The 9,812-nt window shown below is 42.2% G+C and overlaps 1 pseudogene; it reads right to left on the reverse strand.

The window, feature by feature from the left end:
• Positions 1–1,228: 1,228 nt before the first annotated feature.
• Positions 1,229–9,812, reverse strand: LOC149970786 (histamine H3 receptor-like; annotated as a pseudogene).

Below are 9,812 nucleotides of genomic sequence, written 5' to 3' on the forward strand. Positions count from 1 at the left end.
GAATTGTTGAATAATCCAGTCTAAATCTTGATGGTCAATGTTTGATGAGTAAAAATCCTGAAACAAATATATCATTTCTGTAAAAGGTCTGTAGGGGAAGAATTCTGACAGCAGAGATAGTGACTTGTGTTTGAGAGGCAAACTAAACATGACACTTGTGTTTCTTTCTCCATTTCTATCATTTAAATGAACATCTCTTTGTGATCTTCATAATGAATACATTCAGACTTCACAGAAAACGAACATTGTCATACACATGCTCATAATACATTCATATACACTTCAGGGCTGTAAACAGCATTCAATATGACAATATATTTTGTTCCATCATACATTTTAATTGGTAAATGATCAGATTTGGTACTGACCCAACTATGCAAAAATGGGTTGAATCAACATTGTTTCCACGTAATTTCAACAACAAAAACCTTCAATGTGATGACGTCGAATAAACGTGGAAAACTGATTGGATTTGCTAAAAGTAATCAATGTAAGGGAGTTTCATATTTTTCACTTAAATTTGAACCAAAATCCAATGGAATGGTGTAATCTTTTGTAGATTTCACGTTGAAAACTCAACCAAATTGTCACGGCTGATGAAAGGGGCAGACCAAGGTGCAGCGTGGTGAGCGTACATGTTCTTTAATTAAGAAAAAAGACGCCGAACAAAACAATACACACTACAAAACAAAACCGTGACGCTTAAGGCTAAGTGCCATAAAGAAAGTCAACTTCCCAAAAACACAGGTGGGGGGAAAAGGGTACCTAAGTATGGTTCCCAATCAGAGACAACGATAGACAGCTGTCCCTGATTGAGAACCATACCCGGCCAAAACATAGAGATGGAAAATCATAGAAACACAAAACATAGAAATGCCCACCCCAACTCACGTGACACAAATGTAAATCATAAATGGACATTGAACTGACGTCTGTGCCTAGTGGGGAGTATCTCATTTGAGTCTATGTGAAGGAGGTGAGGAGAAAGGAGATACACGAAATAAAGGAAAGATGTTCTATCCAATTTTTACATTGGTAAAGTATCAGATTTGGTCATGAGATTCTCCTTTGAATCTATGTACAGTAAAGTGCTTTATGTGCGTATGTGTGACCATCTCTTTGGACACTGTCCCATCTGTCACATGCCGTAGAAGCCTGTCATTGGTCAATGGCCCATCCGTCACATACAGTCGAGGCCTGTCACAGTCGAGGCCTGTCATGCTGAAGGTCAGTTGGCAGCAAGCTGAGTCGACCTCTTACTGGGATACAGGATCCTGCCGAAGGCCCTGTGGAGCCGCTGTGGCAGAGTGGATACAGGAAAGGGTTTTAATAGCTGAGTTGAGCCACAGCAGCCAGAAGGTGACCTCATACCAGCGGTGCTGCATGCATCGCCCCCTATAGGGCGATATATACTGATGATCGTCAGTAGAGTGACGGGCGCCCAGCAAAGACACACACTCTGAGGTCCAGCGACTTGGCCATATTCTTGTCCCTGGAAAGCCGGAGGTGTTGGGTGCTCCTGGTGGAAGAGGTGTCCTGCTACTCCATGGGGGGAGGGGACATCTGGGAGTGGATGGACCCTGAGCATGATCCCTTCCACTGGACAGACACAGCCCTAGTCAACTTTTTAACCACCACCATGTTCTGGTAGAAGTGGGAGGTGTGGCGGATGCCTTTCCCTATCCCCAGGGCATGTGGGCCTGTCCACAGGCCTCATCTCTGTTCCGGAGCCACCTCCTATGGATATTGAGGTAGATGCTGAGGTTGAAGAATGTTACAGAGATAAAGGGGGAGAAGAACTCCAACATGGAGGCACTGAGGAAGTACCAAGTGTAGTAGAACTCAGCGAAGCACTCGTCCTCCGGGATGCGGCTCTTCTCTTCCCCCAGCTGCCAGAAGATAATGACAGGGCCATAGAGGACGAAGGCCAGGACCCAGAGTGCTATCGTCTTCATGATGGCTCGATGGGTCTTGCCCTGTCTGGCATGATAGCTCACCTGGTGAAAACCATGGAACAAGAGTTATTATTTGTTATTATTTGTCATTCTGTCTAGATGTTGGTTCAAAAGCTATACAAAATATGGAATTAGGTGGACTGTAATTATACATTACCATGAGCTGTGAAATAGGCAAAGTGAGGGGGCGGCATGAATTGGAGCTCAGAAGATTAATATAAGAGCATTAACAATGAAGTATTATTTTGTTGATAAAATCAATGTGGAGCCTTCCTGAAAGGACTGACAGGTGCCAGAGTGTCTCTAATAGAAACTGTCTGCAATCAAAACACTATGTCCCTGCAGTAACACATCGCTCCTTCCTGTCAACAATATGGAGTAACTGACAGCTTTACTCCAAATCACAGACACCCTAAGTCTAAAAATACTCCCTCACTGCCCTTTCCACAGGCTCCTACAGAGGTTCTCTCAGCTAGTATTTTTCCTGGTGCAGTGGCATTGTACACACATACAGGGCTCATCTGGGAATGAGACCTTGGTCTCAGCATTCACTCCCTGTAAAAAATAAAGGTTACATTTCTTTTCTTTTACAAAAAAAAATTGAGGACAAAACCACACCTCAATGTAAAAATACACTGTGTAATATATGGCAAATTTGTTATATGTAAACAGATTACAGTCCATCATTCGATTTGGGATTTGAACCCTTAGGGGCTTGCTAATATTAGGGAGTGACCAGTACCATGTGACAACGTACCAGGTAGTATGTACAGTTGAAGTCGGAAGTTTACATACACCTTAGCCAAGTGCATTTAAACTCAGTTTTTCACGATTCCTGACGCTTAATCCTAGTAAAAATTACCTGTCTTAGGTCAGTTAGGATCAGCACTTTATTTTAAGAATGTGAAATGTCAGAATAAGAGTAGAGAGAATTATTTATTTCAGCTTTTATTTCTTTCATCACATTCCCAGTGGGTCAGAGCTTTACATACACTCAATTAGTATTTGGTAGCATTGCCTTTAAATTGTTTAACTTGGGTCAAACATTTCGGGTATCCTTCCACAAGCTTCCCACAATAAATTGGGTGAATTTTGGCCCATTCCTCCTGACAGAGCTGGTGTAACTGAGTCAGGTTTGTAGGCCTCCTTGCTCGCACACGGTTTTCAGTTCTACACACAAATTTTCTATATGATTGAGGTCAGGGCTTTGTGATGGCCACTCCAATACCTTGACTTTGTTTTCCTTAAACCATTTTGCCACAACTTTGGAAGTATGCTTGTGGTCATTGTCCATTTGGAATACCCATTTTGCGACCAAGCTTTAACTTCCTGACTGATGTCATGAGATGTTGCTTAAATGTATACACGTCATTTTCCTGCCTCATGACGCCATCTATTTTGTGAAGTGCAACAGTCCCTCCTGCAGCAAAGCATCCCCACAACATGATGCTGCCACCCCCGTGCTTCACAGTTGGGACGGTGTTCTTTGGCTTGCAAGCCTCCCCCTTTTTCCTCCAAACATAACAATGGTCATTATGGCCAAACAGTTTTATTTTTGTTTCATCAGACCAGAGGACATTTCTCCAAAAAGTACGATCTTTGTCCCCATGTGCAGTTGTAAACCGTAGTCTGGCTTTCTTATGGAGGTTATGGAGCAGTGGCTTCTTCCTTGCTGAGTGGCCTTTCAGGTTATGTCAATATAGGACTCGTTGTACTGTGGATATAGATACTTTTGGACCTGTTTCCTCCAATATCTTCATAAGGTCCATTGCTGTTGTTCTAGGATTGAATTGCACTTTTCGCACCAAAGTACGTTCATCTCTAGGACACAGAATGCGTCTCCTTCCTGAGCGGTATGACGGCTGTGTGGTCCCATGGTGTTTATACTTGCATACTATTGTTCGTACCGATGAACGTGGTACCTTCAGGAGTTTGGAAATTGCTCCCAAGGATGAACCAGACTTGTGGAGGTCTACAAATAGTTTTTCTGGGGTCTTGGCTGATTTCTTTTGATTTTCCCATGATGTCAAGCAAAGAGGCACTGAGTTTGAAGGTAGGCCTTGAAATACATCCACAGGTACACCTCCAATTGACTCAAATTATGTCAATTAGCCTATCAGAAGCTTCTAAAGCCATGATATTATCACTGGAATTTTCCAAGATGTTTAAAGGCAAAGTCAACTTAGTGCATGTAAACTTCTGACCCACTGGAATTGTGATACAGTGTTTTATTAGTGAAATAATCTGCCTGTAAAAAATTGTTGGAAAAATGACTTGTGTCATGCACAAAGTAGATGTCCTAACCGACTTGCCAAAACTATAGTTTGTTAACAAGAAATGTGTGGAGTGGTTGAAAAACAACTTTTAATGACTCCAACCTAAGTGTATGTAAACTTCCGACTTCAACTGTAACTAGGGGTTGGAGTGAAAGAGTCTTTCCTGGTAATTTCACATGGTCAGGAAAAGGGGAGGGCTTTCTATTGAGGTGCCTTGGTACGTCCCCTCAGCCTAGGCTGCTTCATGATGTTTAACGAGTCAGTGAGGTTCTTCAATATACTCTCTTACATGTCAAGTGTGTTGCTTGTCAAACAAAATAGTACATCGTATGCAGCAGCACTCCCTCCTTTGTCCATAGACATAGCTAGACATTGCATAATTTCATCTGTCCCATTATGGCGTCTGTGAGAGCATGAGCAGCACCATTAAGGCCATCTCCATTTTGAAGTAGTAAATGTTTTTCTTCTACTACTTGAGCTGACAAACATACTGAAAGGGTGCACACTACCACCTAGTGTATTTTGTTTGAACATGTATGAACCCGAGGTTGGCAATATACTGCCAAATGGGCACTAGAGTCTTCTATCTATCTCTATGGCGAGGTCATGAATGATTAACCTGTCCAGATGGGCCCTTTCAGGACAGTAGCAGAGTGGCACAGTCCTTGCTGATGATGACCCAGGTGAGTTACACAAAAAGGGACAGAAGGTCAATGGTTGACCAATGTCAGGGCCTGATGGGAGCAGAGACTCTTGAACCTTTCCCTAGTAATTCAGCCATTGACTTTCTTTGGTTCTTAGAAAACAGTCATTATAATTTCTGATATGTTTGTATTACTTATTTTTGTTCATTTCTCACCGTTTTATGTCAGAGGCAGACACATGGCATATGTTCAGAACAAAGGAAAATAGCCTTTTTCACAGCCCTTCTACCATTATCGGTAGGCAAGGCAGGACGCACACTGTTTAAATGGCCAAAACGTTGATAGATGTTCACAAATGAACACATTTTCAATAGCACCAATGTCATAATATGTTTTGCACAGTAATAGAGGTGAAATATGTTGTGGGTAGCTGTTTCAAACTTATTGTACATTAGATCAATTATGTAAAGGCTTATTCATTCACATTCACTATCATATTATATTTGTACATGTTTAATTATATTTTTATTGTGTACTACTTCAAAGCAATTTGTGTACCACAGTCATTATAGACAAAATATTAAACATACATACTGCATATACAATATGGATGGCAAGACATACTGTATCAATGCAACATAGATAAATATGAAAATGTCTTAGATAACTAAGAAAAACTCTTGCTTAAGGCCTTTTGGTGACATTCACAGTTTGTCCACTCCAATAGAACTCTTCTCAATAACAAATGGTCAATGACGTGAAGTTACACTGGGTACATTGGCTATAAAAGTGAGGGTGTACAACAGAGGGGCACAACGAAGGGACTTTCAGCCTGGAGACAAAGTGTTGGTCCACAACTCAGAATGTAAGTTTTTGGCCTGATGGAACGGGTCATACGAAGTCATTGAGACAGTTGGTGAAGTTAACTACAGGGTCAGGCAGCCTGGACGTAGGCATCTGACCCAGATATACCATGTGAATCTGCTAAAGAAATCAAATGCACATGATGTACTTTACTCTATTTCCCCGAAGAAGGCTACCACAGAGACCGAGCCGGCGGAGGTGACAATGGGGGAGCAGCTGAGCCAAGCCTAGAAGCAGGAGCTGAGGGAGTTGGTCAGCCGAAACCAGGATGTGTTCTCCAGTGAACCAGGACACACAGATTTGGTACAGCACTGCATCATCACCGAACCTGGGAAAAAGGTGAAGTTGAGACCCTACCGCATACCGGAAGCAAGGAGAGAGGCTGTCAGGTCCGAGGTAAAAACTTCATTTTATCGCAATTCTAGTGGGTCAGAAGTTTACATACACTAGGTTGACTATGCCTTTAAACAACTTGGATAATTCCAGAAATTATGCTTTAAAAGCTTCTGATAGGCTAATTGACATCCTTTGAGTCAATTGGAGGTGGATCTATTTCAAGGCCTCCCTTCAAACTCAGTGCCTCTATGCTTGACATCATGAAATCAGCCAAGAAAAAAGTTTAGACCTCCACAAGTCTGGTTCGTCTTTGGGAACAATTTCCAAACTCCTGAAGGTACCACGTTCATCTGTACGAACAATAGTATGCAAGTATAAACACCATGGGAACACACAGCCGTCATACTGCTCAGGAAGGAGACGTGTTCTGTCTCCGAGAGATGAATATACTTTGGTGCGAAAAGTGCAAATCAATCCCAGAACAACAGCAAAGGACCTTGTGAAGATGCTGGAGGAAACAGGTCCAAAAGTATCTATATACACAGTAAAATGAGTCCTATATCGACTTAACCTGAAAGGCCGCTCAGCAAGGAAGAAGCCACTGCTCCATAACCGCCATATGAAAGCCAGACTACGGTTTACATCTGCACATGGGGACAAAGATCGTACTTTTTGGAGAAATGTCCTCTGGTCTGAGGAAACAAAAATAGAACTGTTTGGCCATAATGACCCTTGTTATGTTTGGAGGAAAAAGGGGGAGGCTTGCAAGCCAAAGAACCCCATCCCAACCATGAAGCACGGGGGTGGTAGGATCATGTTGCGGGGGTGCTTTGCTGCAGGAGGGACTGGTGCACTTCACAAAATAGATAGCATCATGAGGCAGGAAAATGATGTGGATATATTGAAGCAACATCTCAAGATATCAGCCAGGAAGTTAAAGCTTGGTCGCAAATGGGTCTTCCAAATGGACAATGACCCCAAGCATACTTCCAAAGTTGTGGCAAAATGCTTTAAGGACAACAAAGTCAAGGTATTGGAGTGGCCATCACAAAGTCCTGACCTCGATCGTATAGAACATTTGTGGGCAGAACTAAAAAGGTGTGTGCGAGCAAGGAGGCTGACTCATCAGCTCTGTCAGGAGGAATGAGCCAAAATTCACCCAATTTATTGTGGGAAGCTTGTGGAAGGCTACCCGAAATGTTTGACCCAAGTTAAACAATTTAAAGGCAATGCTACCAAATACTAATTGAGTGTGTGTAAAGCTCTGACCCACTGGGAATGTGATGAAAGAAATAAAAGCTGAAATAAATCATTCTCTCTACCATTATTCTGACATTTCACATTCTTTAAATAAAGTGGTGATCCTAACTGATCTAAGACAGGGAATTTTTTACTAGAATTGAATGTCAGGAATTGTGAAAAACTGAGTTTAAATGTATTTGGCTAAGGTTAATGTAAACTTCCGACTTCAACTGTACATACACACACCTTTTCTGAAAGGCCCCAGAGTCTACAACACCACTAAGCAAGGGGCACCACCAAGCAAGCGGCACCATGAAGACCAAGCAGCTCTCCAAACAGGTCAGGGACAAAGTTGTGGAGAAGTACAGATCAGGGTTGGGTTATAAAAAAATATCAGAAACTTTGAACATCCCACAAAGCACCGTTAAATCCATTATTAAAAAATGGAAAGAATATGGCACCACAAACCTTCAAATAGAGGGCCGCCCACCAAAACTCACAGACCAGGCAAGGAGGGCATTAATCAAAGAGGCAACAAAGAGACCAAAGATAATCCAGAAAGAGCTGCAAAGCTCCACAGCAGAGCTGGGCTATACAGAAGAGTGGCCAGAAAAAAAGTCATTGTTTAAAGAAAAAAATGCTGTTCGCCAGTAGGCATGTTGTGTACATCAAATGATACAAACTCCCCCCAAAAATAATTTTTAATTCCAGGTTGTAAGGCAACAAAACAGGAAAAATACCAAGGAGGTGAATACTTTCGAAAGGCACTGCATGTATTTTCGTCTCTTGGCTTGAGTTTGTCTTTCAGATTGGGTTAATACTGCAGCTCAGTCGTACTCAACAAATATTAATATATCATTTCCAGCCATTCACATTTTGGACCTTTTTTGTTCAGATAGTCAAATTCAGAGCAGACCGAATGAAGATGCACATTATTACATTTCCCTGCTGGTATTTCAGAGCTCATTTAGATGCCAAAGGGCATGTCAAGTTGTGATTACACTTTGAACAGTTCTTATTTATTTTAGAAGGGTTAAATACCAGCGTAGCCTGTTGGCTAATCCCATAGCAGTGTACCACCACCACCACACCCACAGATTATTTTGTCTCAAACAGTGTTGTCAATCAAGTAACTGATCACGAAGAACTGTGTTAGTTGAGGGTATTATATTTTTGTATTTATATTGAAAGGATTTTGATAGTGTATGATTTTACTCTTTGATAATAATCTGATTGTAAATTGGTGTACAATTCTGTCTATGGCTGCAATAAACCGATACTACTAGCCTAAAGAAATATGAATCTGTTCAAAATGCTTTCATTTTGATTATCACGACTCAGGATATGACCCAGATGCAGACACAGGAAGCGGATGGTTTGGTTCTCTAAATAGTTATAACAAAGGGTCAGGCAAAAGGGCAGGTCGAGGGCAGGCAGAGGCTCGTAATCCAAGGCAGAGTCAAAAAGGGACATGACGGCAGGCAGGCTCAGGCCAGCCAGAAAGGTCGAGAAACGGGAAGACTAGAAAACAAGAACTAGAGCAACGGGAAACACACTGGTAAGACCTGACAAAACAAGACAAACTGTCTGACAGACATAAAACGCAGGTATAAATACACAGGGGATAATAGGAGACACCTGGTGGGGTGTGGAGACAAGCACAAGGCCGGTGAAACAGATCAGGGTGTGACAGTCCCCCCCCCCCCCCCTCCCCCCAGGGGCACCACCTGGCATCCTACCTGGGCCCATACCTGATTGAACGGGGTACCAGTACTCAGCGATCAGGGTTGGGTCCAGGATGTTCCTATAGGGGACCCAGCACTTCTCCTCCGGGCCATAACCATCCCAGTCAACCAGGTACTGGAATTCCCTGCCCAGATTTCGAACACTCAGGAGGCAACTCACAGTACGCCCAATGGCTTATTAGATTCCTGCCAACAAATCATTGTTTCCCAGACAACCATGAGGTCTTCAGAAACTCTGGTACCAAACAGAATAAATCTAATTGTGTATTTCCAATTCAGACTGATGCTTTACACAGTATGCTTTGCACATACAGCAGTAAGGAGTGGCATATGCCTAAGCAGGACGCTTTGATCAAAGTAGGTACCAGTGATGTGTTCACACTGTGGCAGGGGGAAAGGATCCATGCAGAAGGGTTATTGATCTATGACTAAATCTCTTTATTTATTTATTTATTTATTTCTCGCTCTGTAAGATTGTATTGTGTGTGTGTTTGTGTGTATCTGTCTGTTTGTCTGCTAAATTAGGTTTTAATAGGTTCTCCTCTCCTGTCTCACATCAGGAAGTGAACAACAGAAGATTAACAAGAGGAAGGGTGCGTTTACTGTTGTTGGAAGAATTCTTTATAATTAAATGACATTGTTAAGCAACTGTATAGAAACTTTTGGAGCATATACATGTATCTACGCGTTCACAGTATAGCGGTAGTAAAATTGTCACAGTATAGCAACATTGTATACCTGTAAGCACAT

This window comes from Oncorhynchus mykiss, chromosome 28 (assembly GCF_057628025.1).
Source record: "Oncorhynchus mykiss isolate SJ-2025 chromosome 28, ASM5762802v1, whole genome shotgun sequence".
Classification (NCBI taxonomy): Eukaryota; Metazoa; Chordata; class Actinopteri; order Salmoniformes; family Salmonidae; genus Oncorhynchus; species Oncorhynchus mykiss.